This window comes from Ambystoma mexicanum, chromosome 9 (assembly GCF_040938575.1).
Source record: "Ambystoma mexicanum isolate Mex_15411 chromosome 9, UKY_AmexF1_1, whole genome shotgun sequence".
NCBI classification, from domain to species: domain Eukaryota; kingdom Metazoa; phylum Chordata; class Amphibia; order Caudata; family Ambystomatidae; genus Ambystoma; species Ambystoma mexicanum.
Window position 1 is genome coordinate 313242894 of NC_090931.1, and position 17157 is coordinate 313260050.

At 47.0% G+C, this 17157-nt stretch overlaps 1 protein-coding gene across 3 annotated transcripts in view; it reads right to left on the reverse strand.

Annotated features, from left to right (window-relative positions):
- Positions 1-17157, reverse strand: part of ZZEF1 (zinc finger ZZ-type and EF-hand domain containing 1) — a 3309810-nt gene that overhangs the window by 2848913 nt on the left and 443740 nt on the right. The window lies entirely within an intron of this gene.

A 17157-nucleotide genomic window follows, 5' to 3' on the forward strand; every position in this document is an offset into this window, starting at 1 on the left:
GCCAATTTCATCGGGCGGGAAAGCCCGAGTGGGTGGTGATGGAAAGTCCATCCCGTTGTCACCACCGTCATCATCCATCCCCGTTGCCATGTCCGTCGCTGTGTCATCCCTGGGATCCGGAGAGGGGGATGAAGGCTCCACGGGCCGTAAGGGCATGAAGGGCGGGGGGATGAACTCTCCTCCACTTGTTCGGAGGGCTTCCCGACGGGCCCGGTTCTGGATCGTCCGCCGGGGTTCGTGGTAATCTCGTCGTTATCTCTGTGCATAATGTTTGGATCGCCATCAAAATGGCCACCGAGTTGTCCTGCGGCTCGGGCAATGGCTGCGACAGGAGGGCTGGCCGCTCCTCCACAGGGGCCTCGTTGGCGCCACCGTCGCGATCTTCGACCACTTCTTCGGGATCTCTCCCCTGGGATCGTACCTTCTCGAACCTCTCGTTGAGGCTCTTCACGGCCTCCACCAGCTCCTCCTCAGAGGCTGAATCCGTGTCCGTAATGGCCACCGGCCGCCCCCTCTTTTTCCACCAGGGTCTTCACGGGGGTCTTGTCGATGGGCTGGAAAAAGGATTCCCACTGCGGTGGCAGGGAAACTCTGGACCCTGGGGTCGCCTCCACTGGTGTAGCCTCCACAGGCTTCGCCAGGGTCGCCGCGACTCCCTCGATAGAGGCCTTAGCCGGGTGAATCAAGGCTTTCACCACCTTGGGCGTGCTTGAAGCCTTAACCTTGGGGGGAGGGTCACTGCCTCGCTCCCCCTCGGCTGAATCCTTCGGGATCCAGAAGCTTACCCGGGTTCTCAGATTTCCTCTTCCCCGAACCAGAGCGTTGGCTCGTGGTTGATGGTGCTGGGGAAGGTGCGCCCTACCTGGCAGCTAAAGAGCCCGACCGTTCGGCGCTCCCGGTGCCCGCGGTCTTGCGGTGCTTAGCCTTCTGTTGGGCCCCCGTCGCCAGTGCGCCCTCACAGGACTTAGAAGACCGCTCGGACCTTTTCTTCTTCTCACCTGCTGGGCCCTTCTCCAGCCAGCTGGCGAGGCGGGAACGACGATCCCTCATGGTCTGTTCCGATAGGTTCTTGCAGAAAGCACAGTCCTTCTCCACGTGCGTCTTGTCCTCATGAAGGCAGTAGAGACATCTCGAATGCTCGTCCTCCTTGAAAACATTCTGTAAACCGCATCCAGGGCAGTTCCGGAACAGCTTGGATCTGGGCTACCCTTGTCCTGGGCCGCGTCCATGGTAGGCCTCAGATCTTCTGGAATCCTCCAAGAAGCGTCACTCGAGGAAAAGTTCACCCTTGAGGGGCGTTGGAAATTCCGAAACGGGTCCCCGTTGATCAGAAGAAGGAACAGTGGAGCTTGAGGCTCGATTTAACCGAAAAATGAGAAAATCTCCTTGTAAAAGCGCAAAAACACAGCAAAAGCTCGAGAGCAATAGCACGAGGACTCCCAACACTTGAACGTGCAGTAAAAATCTGAAGATGGCTGCCAGAGGAGGGGTTCAGGTAGAGGGCAGTCATTGGCTGGGGGCAGTATGACCCAGAGACCAGTGATTGGTTATTAGTAGAAAGACAGTTCAGAAACGAAACTGAAACTGATTTTTACTGAGGATTCCCAGCCTGACGACGGGGAATATTCATGAGCATGTGAATCCATGCCAGACCCCATGCTGGAGAATTATAGAAAAATCCTAAAGAAGAGAGTGGGAGAGGAGTTTTCAGGCCAGACTGTTGGGAACTGGATTTTGGGCCATGAGTATAGTTATTGTTAAGATAGATCTTCAGAATTAACCCTCAGGGCAGATTCTGAGAGGCCACTTTTTCTGGCGACCAGAGGAAGACACTAATGTCTAGCCACACTATCTGGATAATGAGACTGATCAGCAAGGCTTTGAGTTAATAAGTGCAAGAGTGGTGACGGCTTCAGTTAAGCACACAGAGCACTCTTAATAATATAAGTTAGGCAGAATGTATAAAAATACAGTTCGTTATTTAGGATTTAAGACAAACTCTTAGCCAGTAAAAACCACAGGAATCATAATAAAACATTCAGTACTACTATATACAAATTTACTTTGGTGTGCTGTGCCAAGAGCACCAGCACTACACTTTTAGAACAAAGTTAAAGAAGTTTAGAATACTGTAGGGTGGTAAAGCAAGTTAATAAAAAGAACCCTTCCCCAGGGCCGGAGCCCTGCAACACCTAGCAGCTGCAGTGCCGAGCTGCGCTGCCCGCACGTGATGTCGTCATGCTGCAGGGGCAGCGAGACTTCTCCTGAACTGTGCCAGACACACAATCAAGCCCAGCTGATCCTGATATTCCACTGCCGGCATCTACAGCATTGCAGCACCCTGCATAGGCCCATTACCCCTACTATAAGGTACGGACCAGCCACTTGCCATGAGTAGCCGTTGCTATGCCTTACCTGCTCCTAAGATGGCTGCCGTTCAAATCACATTGCTTTTGTTTACGCCCATAGGCTGTAAGGTGAGCCGGAGGCGGAAGTGGGCCCACCACGCCTAAGGCCCACGCAGCCTAAGGCCCCTCCTGTCTGCATCTGTCTGCACCGGCAGCACGGCGCAGGACACTGCAAAGACTAATTGTTCCTGCACCCTAGTTCCCTACACTCCTAACCCATTGTTCCTCGGCTCATACTCTCCCACTTTAGCCCATTCTGGCCTGGGAACACGTACGCCTACAGAAAGCCCATGATGCCACTGAACACTCGGTATCTACAAGCAGCCTAGGACGCTACCAAGACTGAAACTGGCATCGAGATTGAGCAGGTACTGAACAGTGCACCAAGTACAAAGACTATTGCCTGTTAGACCCATGCTCTCTATTCATCTAATTGAGTCGATATCGTTGCATTGGGCACCCAAAACTACTACTATAATATTACAACTGACTCCTGCCCATATGCCCAAATTGATTGCTGCCTATATGCCCAATTGATTGTTTCTGCATTGATTGCTGCCTAATTAATTGTTTCTGCATTGATTTCTGCCTGTATGTCCAAATTGATTGCTGCCTATATGCCCAAATTGATCCTTTCTGCATTGATTGCTGCCTATATGCCCAAAATGATTGCTGCCTATATGCCCAAATTGATTGTTGCCTTAAGTCCAAACTGATTGCTACTGCATTTATTGTATTGATTGCTGCCTATACACATATAGGGATCCTGTCATCCCTGGTGAACAGGTCGTGCAAGCTCCCTTCCTCAACAATATCTAAACATGCACATCTTAAGAAGTCTACTGCCTTTCCTCATTATTGTGACAGCCACTGTCTCTTTAGTGATCATATTGGGAGACTACCACTACCATAGCCCCCAAAACTCCACTATGGTCCTAACTCCCACCCCTATAAGTAAACAATGGCCTACAAAACACATCACGCAAGAACCCTTACTGAATGCACAACCATGTACTATCGATAGAAATGGAAGACTCCGCTCGAGACTATCCAAACTCTATGAACTGCTAGCTAGAACCCTTGCTACCATTAACAAAAGATCTAACCCTAATCCCGTTCCACCCATTTCCAAATCAAAAGGTCAGCCAAGACTTACTTCCCCTAACCACTCTACCTCCAAGACCCAAACCACAACAGGCTCTCCTCTACCAGCCTCAGCCTACACTAGTCTTAAGGGCGCTCTAATAAACGCAAGATCTATGTTCGCTCATGAAACTGAGATAGCAGATATACAGGTAGAACACCTTGACTTCCTAGCGATCACTGAATCCTGGCTTCATGCCGCCGCAGGACCAGCTCTTTCATTAGCTATCCCTAAGGGATATACTATCTTAAGATCAGACAGAGTTCATACTCGTGGAGGAGGCATCGCAGTCATAGCAAGAGACAATTTACTGATTAGACTAGTGCCATCCCCGGATACCAAATCATGTGAGAACTTGACAGCCAAACTCAACAAACAGCTCCCAGACTCTCATGATCCATCTGATATACTAGACCTCCAGGCCTTATTGGAACTTTTGAGGGTGACATATCTAATATTGCATCCAATAACTTAAAAAAAACTCATCCCAAAGACTATTAGGGCACCTAAACTACAACGACCCGAAACATGCACATGCATCAAGTGTGGCAAATATCCTAACAGAACAAGGCTTTACCCAGAAAGTACTCCACCCTTCACATACAAAAGGAAGAATGTTCGACTGGGTAGCAGACCATAACTGTAATGTTACTATCTCCACCATATCCCCTCAGATGTGGTCGGACCATTACCTTATAACCTTTACCTTAGCCACCGAAAAACCCATCTCCATGCCTGTATCGCCAGCTCCACCTACTCCCACCCGGAATAAAAATATTATTACCTGTGACAACTTACTCCCCCTTATCCTCCCGACACTTAATGCTATCCCAGAAAATCTGGGACCTGATGCACTGGTCAGGGAATATAATCATATCATGACCACCTCCCTAGACTCAATAGCGCCACTCAAATTAAGAAAGCAAACCCAAGGCCCATCTTAATTCTTGGTACACACCATATCTTAAAACATTACGTACCAAAAAAAGGCTAAGCGAGATATCTTGGAAAGTACAACCTTCTGAAGAAAATAAGACTAATCTCAGTGCCATCACAGCCTTATACAAAAACGAAATACTCTTAGCCAAACGCGAAACCTATAATGCTAGAATATCCCAAGCTAACTCTAGTATGAAGAAATTTGTTGTCATCCTTAAAGAGCTAGAAGCTCCTATCCCAGTGCCAGACAACTGTATAAAAGGATACACTTTGGTGCTCGAACATACAGCAAGCACTGGCCAACAAAGTTACAACTACAAGTAAAAAATTGCTAAGAAAAAAGCTTCATTAACCAGCAACACGCCTAATTGAACCATACTAGATCCTTACAATAACACTGTCAAACCTTCCCGCTTTAAGTTCTCTAAAGTCACCATAATTGAAACTGAAAAAACTATATCATCACTCAAACCTTCAAATTATCAGGGTGATCAATGCCCCGCTCAACTCAAAGGATGCAGCCAGAGATCTGGCACCCTTTATTACAAAACGCATCATTTGCATCCAATACTATCCCATCTAACCTCAAGGAATCATGGGTGCTCCCACTATTAAAAAAAACAGACTCTAGACCCTCTGATTCCTACTAACTACTGACAAATTACTACGGTGCCATTTCTCTTGAAAATCTTAGACAAAATGGCCTATTCACAAATACAAAAACACTTGGAAACTAACTCCCTACTAGGGGCAAGGCAATCAGGTTTTCGGCCTCAGCATGGGACAGAAACAGCGTTAATAGACTTGAGGGCCCAGATTGACGAACTCAGGGACAAAGGAGAATCAGCCCTTCTCCTCTTGGACTTATCGGCCGCTTTTGACTTGGTCGATCACCGGGTCCCTATGTAGTCATCTGGATTTGGCGGCATACTTCTCAACAGAAGCCATAGCGTGGATACAATCCTTTCTTAGTGATCGTATCATGAGAGTCTTCACACCTATGGCTGCAGCCGACCCCATCCCTATCACGTGCAGAGTGCCCCAAGGATCCTGTGTCTCACCCACCCTATATAACATTTTCACCAAGCCCCTTTTCGATGATCTGACTCATCTGGGTATCACCTACACTAATTATGCAGATGATACACAGATCCTCCAACCTCTTACTGGTGATTACAACAAGGATTTGGCCTTGGTTAACAAGGTATATCTCATCATCCAGGCGTGGATGGCTACCCATGGACTATGCCTGAATGATGACAAGACAGATCATTATCTTGGGCACCCCATCAATCCTCAAAAGACAGAGTCCCAAATACTCAGCCTTTAACATAGACCATAACATCATCACTGTCGCCCAGGAGGTAAAAATCTTGGGGTTCTACTTGGATTCCACTCTCTCCTTCAACAAACAGGTTAACGCCATGGCCTCGGCCACAGCTTATACCTGCAAACTGACTAGAGCAGGTAAAGCTTCCCTCTCAAATGTTAGCTGCATCACCCTTGCCAGAGCACTTATCTTATCAAAGCTCGACTACTGCAACGCCTTGTACATAGGGGCGAACAAATTATCAAGAAAATCCAATTCCTGCAAAACAATGTTCTTAGAGCTGCACTTGGAATTGCAAGGAGAGAACATAACTCCGAGAAGAGCCAAAAACTGGCTGTCTACACTCGACAAAATTAAACTAAAAGTTGCCTCTCACTCATAAATGCATGAACAAGGTAGCACCACGTTACTTATCGGATAGAATTGTCACGAAATCTGCAACAAGAACAACTAGACTCTCTAATAAGAATTGCCTCTTGATTCCCAGATTTAAGCTGGCCAGAGTTGGAGGCAGCAGTTTCCAGGTCAAGGCAGCCCAACTATGGAACTCGCTACCCCCTCCCCTAAGAGTACAGCATTCGTACAAAAAATTCCATCTGAGCCTAATAAAGTGGCTTAAAGACGCTGACTTCTAGGTTGACCCATGACACCTAGATGAACTTGACCATTACCCTGTATACATTCCAGTACTGGTTACCTACTGACTACCGACTGTTTCCTACTCTCTGCAGACCACTACCTTACGAACTATGATTCTTCTAAGATCCCAAGTGCCTGCTCTTAGCCTATAGTCTGAATCTCATGTATGTAAATATATATATATATATATAATACATTACTCACCGTAATCGTATTTCTGATGCTTGTATCTGCTTAGATTCACATGTTGTGCACATGTTGTGCATAGGCCGACATCTAGTGGAAGCTGCAGAGTATTACAGTTTGTTTTTTGAAACTCGGAAATGGGCGTCAACACAGGGCGTGCCAGTAATACTATCCCTAGTGTGACGTCCACTGTACCCATGATCCCTCACGCGTCTAGGACCCTCAGATTGTATTTTTTCCTGACATGAGGTAGCACGAGGAGTAGCACGAGTATAGATTATCCAAGCAGATAGATAGAAAGAGAAGACTACAAGCATACATGTGCCTTCTCTCAGAGGGGAGGAAGGGTGGGTCGCATGTGAATCTAAGCAGATACAAGCATCAGAAATACGATTACGGTGAGTAATGTATCCCTTCTGAGGCTTGTGGAGTCTGCTTAGATCACATGCTGTGCATAGATTAGCGAGCAGTGTTAGAAGAAGGAGGTGGGCTGTGAGAAGGGTCATGAGCAAATAAATGTCTAAGAACCGCTTGTCCCACTTGAGTATCTGTCTTGGAATGAGTGTCAATGCAGTAGTGCGGAGTAAAAGTGTGAATAGAGCTCCAAGTAGCTGCTTTGCAAATGCTGTCAAGGGGTACATTTGCAATGAAAGCCAGAGTTTTTTCAGAAAGGGAGTAACACAGCTGGATACAATTTATAATCCACTTAGAGAAGGCACCTTTAGAAACGCAATCTCCATCTTTGCCTGTAGCTACAGAGACAAACAGTTGGTCTGTTTTTCTTAACGGCCTGGTCTTGTCTACATAGTATAGGACCGCCCTACGCACATCTAGGGTGTGTAGTTTCACCTCAGCCGAGCTTTGGGGTTCTTGGAAGAAAGCCGGAAGCTCAATGGACTGGTTTACATGGAATTTAGAAATAAACTTAGGTGAAAACCTAGGGTGTGTTCGTAAAACCAGTTTATCTTTATGAACAGTAAAGAAAGGATCCTGCACTGACAAAGCCTGAATTTCACTGACCCTTCTTATCGATGTAATGGCTACTAAGAAGGCAGTTTTATATGTCAGGTGTTTGAGACTGCTTTTATGCATGGGCTCGAATGGGGGGCCCATGAGTTTAGCCAGCACCACATTAAGGTCCCATCCTGGTGGTGGGGTTAGAAATTGGAGGGTGGAGTCTCTTTACCCCTTTCATGAAAGCTTTAACCACTGGTACTTTCCACCACGATACCTTGTTATGGGAGGTGGTGTATGCCGACAGAGCTGGCAGGTGTACCTTTAGTGAATTAAATACCAACCCTGCGTCCAGCAGGTGGAGCATGTAGGTGACAATAGTGGAAGGAGTGCAATCAACCGGGTTGATTTGCTTATTCTGGGACCAGATAACGAATCCTTTCCATTTGTCAAAATAACAGTGCCTCGTGTTGGGCTTCCTAGATTCTTTTAGGATGTCCATGCACCTCTGTGGTAAGTTGAGGTGTCCAAACTCTATGACTTCAGGAGCCATGCTGCCAAGTTCATTGAGCTGGGTTGAGGATGCACTGTTTGACCTTGGTGCTGGGATAATAGGTTGTACCAGCACGGGAGTCGGATTGGTTCTCACATTGCTAGCCTGCGCAGGTGTGGGAACCACGGTTGTCTCGCCCACATGGGAACAAATAGGATGAGCGTCAATGATTCCCTGTGCATCTTGTTGACCACCTTCCTCATCAGAGGAGTTGGTGGAAAAGCGTAAGCAAACATCCCTGACCAGTTTGTCCACAGGGCGTTCCCCTTGGAGCCTGGCTGGGGAAACCTGGATGCGAAGTCTGGGCATTGTCTGTTTTCGATTGTGGCGAATAGGTCTATAGTGGGGAAACCCCACTGTGAGAAGATGTCTTCTACGACTTCTCTGTGTAGAGACCACTTGTGTTCTCTTGGAAGAGGATCTCTGCTCAAGGCGTCTGCAAGAGAATGGAGATCCCCTGGAACATGTTGAGATGACAGGTAAATGTTCCGTCTGAGTGCCCATATCCAAATTTGTTGGGCAAGCCTGGACAGATTTGGTGAACGAGTCCCTCCCTGCTTGTTTATGTAGAACATTGCTGTTGTGCTGTCTGTTAAGATCTGCACTGACAGGTTTATCAGGTGGGGATTCAAAGCGCTCTGAATACTGCCAGAAGCTCTAGCAGGTTGATATGATTCTTGGCCACTGTGTGAGCCCAGAGACCCTGAGCCTTGTGGTGAAGGAGGTGTGCTCCCCACCCTGACAGGGATGCATCTGTAGTGACTACAGCCTGTACTTCTGTATCGTAAAAGGGTTTCCCATTTGACAGGTTCTCTCTTGTCCACCACTGAAGACTTAGTACCAGTGTTGGCGAAACGACCACTAGATCGTCCCACTGACCACTTGCCTGAGACCACTGTTTCGCCAACCATTCTTGCATGGGACGCATGTGCAAGCGCACGAGGGACCAGGTAAATACATGAGGCCATCATGCCTAGCAAACGCATCGCTTTGCGCACCGTTATCTGGCGACCTGACTGATATTGAGGAATCTGCAGTAGTATATTCTGAATTCTTTCCTCTGATGGAAAGGCCAACCCCCCCCCCCCCTTGAGTGTTTAGTACAGCTCCTAGGAACTGTTTGGAGGTGCTTGGCAACAGGCTTGATTGCTTCTCGTTTATGGAGAAACCTAATTCGAAGAGGAGGTCGATCGTTCTTTGATTGTTTAAACTGCAAATTGCTGGGGTCTGCCCCGTAATGAGCCAGTCGTCCAGGTAAGGGTACACTGGGATTGCCTCCCTGCGTAGGTGTGCCGCCACCACCGCCAGAACCTTGGTGAATACCATTGGAGCCAAGGCTATACCGAAGGGCAGCACCTTGAACTGGTAGTGCTGACCGTCCACCTTGAAGCGCAAGAATCTTCTGTGCGCTGGGAACATGGGAATATGAAAATAGGCATCTTTCATGTCCAATGTTGCCATGTAATCCCCCTTTTTAGGGAGGGGGATTACCTCGGAGAGTAGTCATGCAAAACATTTGGGGCTTGACATACTTGTTTGCAGGGCGTCTAAGAATGGGCGCATTGTTGGATCTTTTTTTGGCACAAGGAAGTAAGTTGAATAAATACCCTTGTTTACCTGTTTGCCCGGGACGAGTTCTATCGCGTCCTTTTCTAGAAGATTGACGATCTCCTCGAAGAGGATCTTCTGGTGGTCCAAGGAATGTACTTTTTGTCTTTTAGGGTGGTTTCGGGGACGCTCAAGCAGTTTTATGCAGTATCCTGCAGACACTGTGGACAGCCCCCATCTGTCTGATGTGATCCCTTCCCAAGCTTGGGTGAAGTTGGTAATGCGTCCTCCTACTGGAGATGAGTGGGAAGGGACCTGGATTTCAGCGTCACTGTTTTGCGGGAGGCATGCCACCTCTGCTGGGGCTGCCTCTTCCCTTACCACGGCCTCTCTTGTTTCCCCTGTTATAACTTTGGGTAGACTGCTGGTTATTACCCCATGATGTACCCTGCCCCTGAGAATAGTTGGAGCCTCTTTGTGAATTTTGGCCGAGTGGGCGACGAAAATTGCCATTACCTCTTTGATTAGGGGGCTTGTTGGTCAACTGTCCCAGGGATTTCAGAGTCTCATACTCGTCTTTGGCATTTTTCAATGCGTCCTCTACCGTCTTGCCAAACAGTAGATTAGGCTCCACCGGCATGTCGATTAAGGATGCTTGTGTCTCAGGTTTAAACCCTGACTGTCTTAACCAAGCATGCCTCTTAATGACAGTGCTCTCTGCTATTAGCCTGCCGGCGTTATCCGCCGCATCAAAGGTTGTCTTAAGGAAGCAAACGGACACGGCTCTCCTCTCCAACGCAACCTGTGCCAACTGGCCCTTTAAAGGTTCCGGTGCAGAGTCTATAAGTGCAGCAACTTGCTCCCACTGGTGGCAGTTGTAACTAGCCAGCAGAGTGGTGGAGTTGGCAATCCTTGCCTGGTAGGCGGAAGTGGAGGCTACTTTCCTTCCCAACCCGTAGATCTTCTTGCTCTCTTTGTCGGGGGGAGCCTCAGACGAAGATAGGGGCGTTCCCGCCCTCTTCCGGGTATTAGCCACTACCAGGGAGTCCGGTTTCAGTTGCCCCTTTATGTAAAGCGGGTCTGATTGGGCTGCCCTGAACAACTTTTCGATTCTGGGGTTTACCGCCCTGGTGAGGTTAGGATTGATAAGGGAAGGATCAATTCTCCTCTGTATAGACTTGAGAATAGGGGTGGCCTGAGCAATGGCTCTCTTTTCCCCTACTAGTTCCTCGGCAAAGTCCCTTTCCTCCTGTGCTCCCTCGGTGTCTATAGGCTTGTGCAGGGGACTTGGTTTGTTGTTTATCAGAAGACCTAGCACTGTCTTTATGTACCAGAGGAGTAGAAGGCGGCTGAGGGGGTTTCTTCTGCTGTTTTCCCCCCCTCCCCATGAGTGGAAGAGTGCTTCCCGGGTGTTTTCACCTTCTCAGAGGTTTTCGACGTCTGGTGTCGAGATTCGGGGGTAGTGTCCCTTTCCTCAGAGTGAGGACGTCGGGAAATGGGAACTGCCGTCGAGCAGTCTGCTGACGCCGACTCCTGGAGTGCGGCCTGGGGATGGAGGTCGGCTTCGTCTTCCGACGATCGTACCTCCATTACTTTGGTGAGTGAGGCACTTTTGGCAACAGTGGACGGTTGCTGGGTGTCATGCGGCGATCTTGATCGAGAACGCCCAGAGGACACCGATTCAGTGGACCGTACTTTGCGTGCCTCTTTCCAAGAACTCGACACGCGTGTCGAGTCTCGGTTACTTCAAGTGTTTAGTGGAAGCGGTGTGGGTAGCGCTCTCGTCACCGGGTGTGCTCCCCATAGCTGCCCTGCCAGACAACCTTCCGAGGTTGGGGACTTGTGCTTGGCTGTCTTTCGACGCCACGTTGCCCTCGCCGTCCGATAGTACAGCGTCGTTGCCATCACTGAAGGTGCCCTCCGCTTCCATGGCCTCTCGTTGCCTGGCGTGGTGGGCCCAACGTTTAGTCGAACGGTCCTTTGGAGTCTTAGCCTTGAACCAGCTACACGCTCTGCAGTTCGCCTCAGGGTGGTCCCTCGGCAAGCAGAGGTTACAGGTGGCGTGTCCGTCAACCCAAGGGTACTTGCGGTTGCACTTGGGGAAAAATTGGAAAGGGGTACCCTCCATACGCACCATGTGGCAGCGGGCTAATATGTGTAGGAATATATATATAAATATATGTGAGTGTAGCGTATGTACCACCCCCCACTCTCCCTACTTGTAGGGCCGAGGCCAGCGGCCTTCCAAAGCCCAGCCGAGGCCAGAGGCCTTCCGAGGCCCAAAGTCCGTCGTGCAGCTCTCGACGGTTGTTATCTTCTCCGGGCCGGCGTCGAGCTTCGATATTCGGTGACTCGACGTGGGGATGGAGAAAACGGGGAAATATTATAATATTTGCAAAATTATGGCTAAAAGCCAGTGAACTCCGCGGGATGCTTCCGACCAGTATGGCGGAAAAAACAATCGGAGGGTCCTCGACGCGTGAAGGATCATGGGTACAGTCGACGTCACACTAGGGATAGTATTACTGGCACGCCCTGTGTCGACGCCCATTTTTGAGTTTCAAAAAACAAACTGTAATACTCCGCAACTTCCACTAGATGTCGGCCTATGCACAGCATGTGGATCTAAGCAGATTCCACAAGCCTCAGAAATTATATATTTGCCTGCGTTTAACCATATTGCATTTGTAAATGTATTTTTTGTGTGTAACTAAGCTGTGAGTGATCTTATGCAATGCGCCCTAATACCCTTGGGTCTGGTGATCAATGCAAGCAATAAAACAAACAAACCAGGTAAGAACCCATCAGTTCAGGAAGTAATATGTTGAAAATAAAGGAGTTAGAAACACCATACCCAAAGCCTTTTAAAATAAGGCAGTACACCTTCGAAAATCCTTCCTTAGCTAGAAGAGATGGGGTCTAGTTCCTAGAGTCACAGGGCTCGCTGTAGTTCTCTTCAGAAGGCTAAAAGTGTTTAAAGAGTCTAAGTTGGCAAAGCCTACAGGCAGTTTGTAAGTGTCCCAAAGTAAGATAACTATTGTAGGAAAGTCCCTTAACAGACCCTCTCCCCATGCAACAACCTTAGAAGAAGCCATGCAGAGAATACCTGACCAGAACACCATTGTTCACAGTCAGGCCAGGTATTGCAAGGACCTTACGCTCGTCAAACACTATGGAGCCAGATCAGGGGATCAGAATAGGTATGCTTGCTCACCCACTGTAGTCAGATTCACTCAAGGACCACTGTATTTATTTCTGACATCACAGACCCTGTTTTCTGATCTCTTGATTCTGTTGAAGGAGGTCCACGAGGCTCAGTGCAGAGGTCACTTTCGGTGTTGAGTTTTGGGGTCCGACTAGTTTGTGATTCCGTTCCCCAAAGGATCAGTTCTGGACATTGAACAGCTAGTCACCTCTGCTGGACTGAAGAAAGGACCACCACTCCAGCAACACTGAAGTAATGGTGGAAGTCGACCCTCGTGGCAGAAACAAAAATTGTTTCTACTATGATCCTCTGTGGTGGAGAGCTGCAACTGCAGGGGATCCTTCTTATTCCACAAGTTGAGGATCTGCAGAGTCCCAAGGCTCAATTCAGGGGGATGATCAATTCAGCGAGGTAGCACAATTTGATGCTGGTCAGCCCACAGGATCATTCTAGGACGCTTCCGAAAGCTTCCAAGGGCAGGGCCCCGAGCAGGGGTTGAGAGTGGTTGTGCCCACCAGCCATGGGTTCGGAGCACCGAATAAGGCCTTCAGGAGATCTGCAAAGTAGCATGGATTTGCCGGAACTGTTGAAGAAAGGGTTGCTAGCTTACTTCCAAAGACAGTTTCCGGCTCTTCCGCAGGATGCTCTCTTTGTAGGGATATAGACTGCAATGACAATCTGAAAAAAGGTTGAAAAGGGGGTCCTTCTTTTATCCAGGAATCAAACTGAGTTGCCCCGAGACTCACCAATGATATGGCTCTGCAACATCCAAACAGGCAGAGACTGGCCAATACTGGACAGCCTCTGGCCAATACATTTACCCAGCAACAGACACGCTTTGGACACTGACCAGACAGTCAGAGCCCCCACATTCGGCCATACAAACTGACACTTTGCAGGCAAATCTTTCACGAGGAGAGGATTTACTAGACAGGGAAAATACAGTCCAGAGAGGGCAGAAAGAAGGTCAAAGGGCAAAATGGCCAAAGGACATGCGTAAATCTCTTGGCACTTCTATTTTAGAGCACATGTTACTCTAAATGGCATTATGTGGTAAAATGCTAAAGTGTACTAGTCCATTAAAAAGAAAACGGTAGATAAGTATCCACTGCCACCAGCCCATACGGCACACAAATTTGTAACCAAAAGGTTACACAAAGCTACAGGATCTCAAAATGTCCCTACCACAGTTCACAGGGAGTGATGTGTCCAGGGAAAAATGAACAGAATATGACAATGGAGAACAGTATTCTCCTGCATGGATAGCCATAAGGACTGATCTGTGCCCCCAACACATATGAGCTCAGCAAGGACAGTGGAGGTAAAAAGGCTTCACTGGACTCCAAAAGTAAGAACAGGTTCAAAACAATAATACAAAGTTGGGTCTCCCATTGATGTCTACGAAGGGGAAGAAGCAAATAGAAAACCTTTTCTTTCAGTTATATAGAGGAGTGTGGGTACTATGGTGTTGAATTGAGCGTTCCCATGCAGGGTTCTGCATTCTAAAATATATTGCAGCTTTTCCAGCATCTTTAGAGCAGTACCGCAGCCCAGCCTGCTGAAGGTGCAAGCCTTCCCAATAAGATCGGAAGAAATAAGAGACTCATGAGCGGAAGATTAGCCAAGGTACAGCCACAGAAGTTAAAACAGCTCATGTCTTTGTGACAGACTCGTGTTGATTTGTATCACTTAAAAAAATAAAAGACTTAGCTACCGAAACCGAGACATGTGCTGAACTAATGTATTCATGACAAAGCATCTGGGTTCTGTGGGAATTATATATTTAACAACTAAAAACAATCAGATTGAATTACTAGTATTTTGTATTGTTTTATTCAGGAAGTGAGAAGCTTGGTCACGTTTTCTTAGAATGTTAATCTACTTTGGTTTAACATAGCATCTTTTAGCGGGTACAAAATGTGGGCACTACACTTATACCTAAAGCTGAATTAAACCTATACTATAACAAAAACAAATTCAAGCAAGCCACCATATGACCAGTACTTTGCTTGCTCTGCATATGGATCATTTTGTATCCGTTTACATTAAAGTATCATATAAAGGGTATTTTAAGGCTGACTGGAGTTCAGTGGTTTGTTGGCCACAAGCCATCAAATCAGCTCGTTTGCAGGGACCCAAGGGACATAACTGGAAATACAGGCACATTGATATCAAATATCAACTGGGATATTACTTAGCATAACTTTGGGGGGTAGATGCTATCGGTGATGAGGGATATCAGGGGTACAACCAATAACTGGTCAGGAACAGTATTTGATTAGATGTATCCTCCAGAGTCTTCATCACTGTTTTTAAATTCAGACAGGCAATATTGAACCAAAAGCTAAAAGAGAGAGAGTGGGGGGGGACAGGTTGGGGGTATAGGGCTGGGGTGACTTCTTCTTTGAAGAAAAGGTCTGTATTAGTGGTGCAAAGTGTATATAACAAATTGGTCATTTACTATTTTTTTGTCCTATAATGCAAACAATAAGGGAAAAGGGTTGAAGCCCCTGCTGTTTGAAACCAGGATTACGAATGTAGAGTGGTTCTCGATGCTTGCTACTGTGCCCAGGCAACAAGTGATCAAAAATTGTGACCTCACTCCTTATGTTATTCATTTTCTATATGTCTGTAAACTGCATTAAGGGCTCAAACTGTCAGCCAATCTAAACCTAACAAATCTGTGCTAGTCTGCCCCCAGAAGCTTCACCTCATATTCTCTTTTAACACAAAATATAACATAGGGTCTGCTCGCTGTGTGTTCTGTGAGCACTATGAGGTCTTTCTGTTTGGTGGCGTAACAACTGAAGTCTTTCCTTCCTGGCTGTGAACTGAGTGAGAGTCAGCACAAGACTAAAATGCCCCTTTCCAACGCGGAGCGTGCACATGTGCTTGCTGTGTGTTCCGGGGTTGCGGGGAGCAGGGCACCCATTCCAGAGTCTTAATTGGAAAATTGGACCATATTCCACCAAGCAGTAGCCCCAGTGAGTGTTTTGGCTGTGTTATTTTTCTTTTTTTCTTCTATTGGCAAAATGAATCTGCATAGCCATGGAAGAGGGGTCATTTTGCCTGTAAATCCACCGAATTCTCTGCTACCAGTCGAAATGGATCAATTATGTAATTAATATGATTTCGTCGCGGATCACAGAGTGGGCTTGGCCCCCCTTCAGGAACCAATGGGAGTTACTCAAGATTCTGACAATCTACGGGTGGATCAGCAAAGTATGGATTTCACATTAAACGGGTCATATATGCAACAAAAAAATAGGGACATTTTTCCGATATAATACAAAAGATACTGAAGACAAGGCTGATTTCTTCACTTTGGACACAATCAAATGAGGCTATACAGAGCATTCCAACTGACTAGGACCGGGCAAGTGATGAGATACATAATGTAGACTCCCATGCAGCAGCAATAAGTGATTCTATGGATTCCCTGACAAATACGCCGGAACCTTTTGATACTCCGTTTGAAGACCCAGTGAACGGAGACCATGACTTGTCCTAACTTTCTAATGTTACGGAGTATTCAAATCACTTGAGACCAGAAATGGGACCTTCCACTCTTACAGCAGTGAAGATTGCACTGTCACCGTTAGTAAAAGTGTTTGCATATTCTAAAAGAAAACAGAAAACATACAGAACTGCAGACTATTTTAACAATTGTGGAATCCCTCCCCAAAAGGGAGGGTGTGACTTTTTTTTTTTTTAAAGTGAGGTTCATGGTATAGTTACAAAGTTGGTTGACATTCAGCAGAAATTTACAGAATTACCTTTCCATGGGAAAAATCTTGAGACAGCTGTAAATCTAGAAAAAACACAAAATCAACTTATATTTCTGCCTCCTGATAAGGGGAATTGGGACCTCTCTGCCTCTCAATTTTTGCTTTCGCCGGATTTACACCCAAGCAGTGCTGAGAGGAATGACTGTCATCCTCTTGACATAATGGTGGATTATTAAGAACTACCCTTGGAGGAAGCAGGGAAGATCACCTCTCCGTTTCTTGACACTCCCCTGGGTCTGGAAGAAATTGAGGAGTGTTTGCGTATGGAGGTATAGATTTGGGCCTAGAACAATAGTTTGTTTTAATGAACTCGCTCTCTCCACAAAATCAAGAAGGAGAGGGCGTAAATAGCGAAATTAGGGCCACAAAATCTAAAGAGAAAAAAGGACAGAAAAGAAGGTATCAATCCAAGAAAAAGTAAAAAATAAATTTAAAACAGAAAGGTGAACAGTAATGGTTCCCA